The following is a 5938-nucleotide window of genomic DNA, read 5'->3' on the forward strand; positions in this document are numbered from 1 at the left end:
ATCTCATATCTATCTATCTCATATCTATCTATCTATCTCATATCTATCTATCTATCTATCTATCTATCTATCTATCTATCTTATATCTATCTATCTATCTCATATCTATCTATCTATCTATCTATCTCATATATATCTATCTATCTCATATCTATCTATCTATCTCATATCTATCTATCTATTTTATATCTATCTATCTATCTCATATCTATCTATCTCATATCTATCTCATATCTATCTATCTATCTCATATCTATCTATCTTATATCTATCTATCTATCTCATATCTATCTATCTATCTCATATATATCTATCTATCTATCTCATATCTATCTATCTCATATCTATCTATCTATCTATCTATCTCATATCTATCTATCTCATATCTATCTATCTCATATCCCTCTATCTCATATCTATCTCATATCTATCTGTGGTAGCCCTTGGGGGGTGTATGGTAGTGGTGGTATGGTATAGGTATATAAGGGGTTAATGTTAACCCTAGAGTTCGTGATGCCAGACTGAGGGCTGGTATGCTGAGGCTATGCTCCGGCCTATCGCCGCCCTTCCCAGTAACGATAGGTGCATAAAATAACTGAAGGTCCACAGGGAGATTTGAACTTGAACAACTTTTACTGAAGTGTTTGCAATATCCACGGCACAATAACAGTCTCATACAAACAGTCTTTAGGTTGGTAAGTGACTGGCAGTAGTTGCGGACCTTGAGCTAGATATAAAGTCTCTGAATTTAGGAAGAGATTTGCAGATCCGTCCGCAGTGGCGTACCTAGGGGGGGGAGGGGCGTTGGGGCGGCCCCCCCCGGGTGCCACTCTCAAGGGGGGGCCAGGGGTGCCGCCGCAAAATTAAATTTTTTTTTTATTTCTTTTCTTTTTATTAACATTTTGCCGCCGCCCGCGCTGTTTGCCGCCGCCCGCGCTCTGTGTCCGTCCGCAAACAACCTCCTGCTATATTCCTGTCTTCGCACCTGTGCTGCCTGCCCTGATCTTCTGCTATCCAGACCACGAGTTGCCGTATCCCTCCTGTGCCTTGCATCTCCTCAGCCACCTGTGTGGTCGAGTCGTGCCAGGGGTAGTGACGTCTGCCGCAGCAAATCCAATCCGCTTTGTGGTGGGCTCTGGTGAAAACCAGCAGCACCTTAGACTTCGCGACATGGCATGGCCCACGTCATTTACTACTGTAGCACCAGAGGATCCACTGCTACCCTGAGTGCTACAGCCTTCTGCGGTGAGTGTTACAGTAAGATCCGGCCATTGATCCCACTGAGGTACCTCTACCAGAAGTTTCGGATCTTTCCTAAGTCATGGCTCAACAGTCGCAGCAGTTAGCCCATCAGGCACAACAATTGAATCAACTGTCTGCCTTGATGCAATAGCTTCTTGCCGTACAGCAGCAACAACAGCAACTGCAACCACAACCTGCTCCTGTTTCTCTACCTGTTCTTGCAGATCCTTCCGGATCCAAGCTTTGTTTTACCCTACCCACGAAGTATTAAGGGGATCCCAAGTTGTGTAGAGGCTTCGTGACACAGTGTTCTATGCATTTGGAGCTCATGGCAGATCAGTTCCCGACAGAACATGCTAAGGTGGCGTTTATGGTCAGTCTTTTGTCCGAAAAAGCTCTGGCCTGGGCTACTCCTCTCTGGGATCGTAATGATCTGGTCTCCTCTAATCTGCCGGCCTTCCTTGCAGAATTCTGCAGTATATTTGAAGAACCCACACGAGCCTTCTTAGCCAAAATGGCTCTACTGAACCTCTGCCAAGGGAATTCCTCCATTGGTCACTATGTGGTTCAAATCCGCACTCTTGCCTCTGAACTGGCTTTGAACGACGAAGCCTTGTGTGCTTCATTTAAAAAAGGACTGTCCAGTAGAATGAAGGATGCTCTCGCTGCACAAGATCCTCCGTCTACTCTGTCTGAACTAATTAATTTAGCCACTCATATTGATGTGCGTTTTTCGAGAGGCAGGAAGAACTTCATTTGGGAAGAGAACCTGCCCGAACACGGCGACTTCCTCCCCAGGCACCCATGTTCCAACATCCACTTCTTCTGTCTTCTTTGCCCCTTGCCGAAGAGGCTATGGAGGTGGATGGCTCTCACCTAACGGAACAGGAAAGATCCAGTCAATGCAATATGAATTTGTGCTTTTATTGTGCCAGTCCGGATCACTTTCTCAAAGACTGTTCTATATTTCCTCTGCGCCCGGAAGAATGCTCGCATCTAGGACAAGTGAGTGAGATGGCCCTTGGTATGAATTCTACTTCTCCTCGTTTGACCACTTCGGTCCAAGTTTTTACTCCTGCCAAGACTTCTTTCATTGCTTCTGCCTTTTTGGACTTTGGTTCCGCTGGTGACTTCATTGATGCCTCCCTGGTCCAAAAATATTGTCTTCCTGTGACTCGGCTTGCTAAGCCCTTGTATATTACCTCTTGTTACGCCGAGCGCTCCGGGTCCCCGCTCCTCCCCGGAGCGCTCGCTACACTCTCCTCTCTGCAGCGCTCCGGTCAGATCCACTGACCCGGGGCGCTGCGATACCGCCTCCAGCCGGGATGCGATTCGCGATGCGGGTAGCGCCCGCTCGCGATGCGCACCCCGGCTCCCGTACCTGACTCGCTCTCCGTCTGTCCTGTCCCGGCGCGCGCGGCCCCGCTCCCTAGGGCGCGCGCACGCCGGGTCTTTGCGATTTAAAGGGCCACTGCGCCGCTGATTGGCGCAGTGGTTCCAATTAGTGTGATCACCTGTGCACTTCCCTATATCACCTCACTTCCCCTGCACTTCCTTGCCGGATCTTGTTGCCATCGTGCCAGTGAAAGCGTTTCCTTGTGTGTTCCTAGCCTGTGTTCCAGACCTCCTGCCGTTGCCCCTGACTACGATCCTTGCTGCCTGCCCCGACCTTCTGCTACGTCCGACCTTGCTTCTGTCTACTCCCTTGTACCGCGCCTATCTTCAGCAGCCAGAGAGGTTGAGCCGTTGCTAGTGGATACGACCTGGTCACTACCGCCGCAGCAAGACCATCCCGCTTTGCGGCGGGCTCTGGTGAAAACCAGTAGTGACTTAGAACCGATCCACTAGCACGGTCCACGCCAATCCCTCTCTGGCACAGAGGATCCACTACCTGCCAGCCGGCATCGTGACAGTAGATCCGGCCATGGATCCCGCTGAAGTTCCTCTGCCAGTTGTCGCTGACCTCACCACGGTGGTCGCCCAGCAGTCACAACAGATAGCGCAACAAGGCCAACAGCTGTCTCAACTGACCGTTATGCTACAGCAGTTACTACCACAGCTTCAGCAATCATCTCCTCCGCCAGCTCCTGCACCTCCTCCGCAGCGAGTGGCCGCTTCTGGACTACGACTATCCTTGCCGGATAAATTTGATGGGGACTCTAAGTTTTGCCGTGGCTTTCTTTCCCAATGTTCCCTGCACTTGGAGATGATGTCGGACCAGTTTCCCACTGAAAGGTCTAAGGTGGCTTTCGTAGTCAGCCTTCTGTCTGGAAAAGCCCTGTCTTGGGCCACACCGCTCTGGGACCGCAATGACCCCGTCACTGCCTCTGTACACTCCTTCTTCTCGGAAATTCAAAGTGTCTTTGAGGAACCTGCCCGAGCCTCTTCTGCTGAGACTGCCCTGTTGAACCTGGTCCAGGGTAATTCTTCCGTTGGCGAGTATGCCGTACAATTCCGTACTCTTGCTTCAGAATTATCCTGGAATAATGAGGCCCTCTGCGCGACCTTTAAAAAAGGCCTATCCAGCAACATTAAAGATGTTCTGGCCGCACGAGAAATCCCTGCTAATCTACATGAACTCATTCACCTAGCCACTCGCATTGACATGCGTTTTTCCGAAAGGCGTCAGGAGCTCCGCCAGGATATGGACTCTGTTCGCACGAGGCGTTTCTTCTCCCCGGCTCCTCTCTCCTCTGGTCCCCTGCAATCTGTTCCTGTGCCTCCCGCCGTGGAGGCTATGCAGGTCGACCGGTCTCGCCTGACACCTCAAGAGAGGACACGACGCCGCATGGAGAATCTCTGCCTGTACTGTGCTAGTACCGAACACTTCCTGAAGGATTGTCCTATCCGTCCTCCCCGCCTGGAAAGACGTACGCTTACTCCGCACAAAGGTGAGACAGTCCTTGATGTCTACTCTGCTTCTCCACGTCTTACTGTGCCTGTGCGGATATCTGCCTCTGCCTTCTCCTTCTCTACTATGGCCTTCTTGGACTCCGGATCTGCAGGAAATTTTATTTTGGCCTCTCTCGTCAACAGGTTCAACATCCCGGTGACCAGTCTCGCCAGACCCCTCTACATCAATTGTGTAAACAATGAAAGATTGGACTGTACCATACGTTTCCGCACGGAGCCCCTTCTAATGTGCATCGGATCTCATCACGAGAGGATTGAACTTTTGGTCCTCCCTAATTGCACTTCTGAAATTCTCCTTGGACTTCCCTGGCTTCAACTTCATTCCCCAACCCTGGATTGGTCCACTGGGGAGATCAAGAGTTGGGGGCCCTCTTGTTCCAAGGACTGCCTAAAACCGGTTCCCAGTAACCCTTGCCGTGACTCTGTGGTTCCTCCTGTAACCGGTCTCCCTAAGGCCTATATGGACTTTGCGGATGTTTTTTGCAAAAAACAAGCTGAGACTCTACCTCCTCACAGGCCTTATGATTGTCCTATCGACCTCCTCCCGGGCACTACTCCACCCCGGGGCAGAATTTATCCTCTGTCCGCCCCAGAGACTCTTGCCATGTCTGAATACGTCCAGGAAAACTTAAAAAAGGGCTTTATCCGTAAATCCTCCTCCGGTCTTAATAAAATCACGGTTAAGAACCGCTACCCCCTACCCCTCATCTCTGAACTCTTTGATCGCCTCCAAGGTGCCCACATCTTTACCAAACTGGACTTAAGAGGCGCCTATAATCTCATCCGCATCAGAGAGGGGGATGAATGGAAAACGGCATTTAACACCAGAGATGGACACTTTGAGTATCTGGTCATGCCCTTTGGCCTGTGCAACGCCCCTGCCGTCTTCCAAGACTTTGTTAATGAAATTTTTCGTGATCTCTTATACTCCTGTGTTGTTGTATATCTGGACGATATCCTGATTTTTTCTGCCAATCTAGAAGAACACCGCCAGCATGTCCGTATGGTTCTTCAGAGACTTCGTCACAATCAACTCTATGCCAAAATAGAGAAATGTCTGTTTGAATGCCAATCTCTTCCTTTCCTAGGATACTTGGTCTCTGGCCAGGGACTACAAATGGATCCTGACAAACTCTCTGCCGTCTTAGATTGGCCACGCCCCTCCGGACTCCGTGCTATCCAACGTTTTTTGGGGTTCGCCAATTATTACAGGCAATTTATTCCACATTTTTCTACCGTTGTGGCTCCTATCGTGGCTTTAACCAAAAAAAATGCCGATCCCAAGTCTTGGCCTCCTCAAGCGGAAGACGCCTTTAAACGGCTCAAGTCTGCCTTTTCTTCGGCTCCCGTGCTCTCCAGACCTGACCCATCTAAACCCTTCCTATTGGAGGTTGATGCCTCCTCAGTGGGAGCTGGAGCTGTCCTTCTACAAAAAAATTCTTCCGGGCATGCTGTTACTTGTGGTTTTTTTTCTAGGACCTTCTCTCCGGCGGAGAGGAACTACTCCATCGGGGATCGAGAGCTTCTAGCCATTAAATTAGCACTTGAGGAATGGAGGCATCTGCTGGAGGGATCAAGATTTCCAGTTATTATTTACACCGATCACAAGAACCTCTCCTACCTCCAGTCTGCCCAACGGCTGAATCCTCGCCAGGCCAGGTGGTCTCTGTTCTTTGCCCGATTTAATTTTGAAATTCACTTTCGGCCTGCCGATAAGAACATTAGGGCCGATGCTCTCTCTCGTTCCTCGGATGCTTCTGAAGTTGAACTCTCTCCGCAACAC

This window comes from Hyla sarda, chromosome 2 (assembly GCF_029499605.1).
Source record: "Hyla sarda isolate aHylSar1 chromosome 2, aHylSar1.hap1, whole genome shotgun sequence".
NCBI classification, from domain to species: domain Eukaryota; kingdom Metazoa; phylum Chordata; class Amphibia; order Anura; family Hylidae; genus Hyla; species Hyla sarda.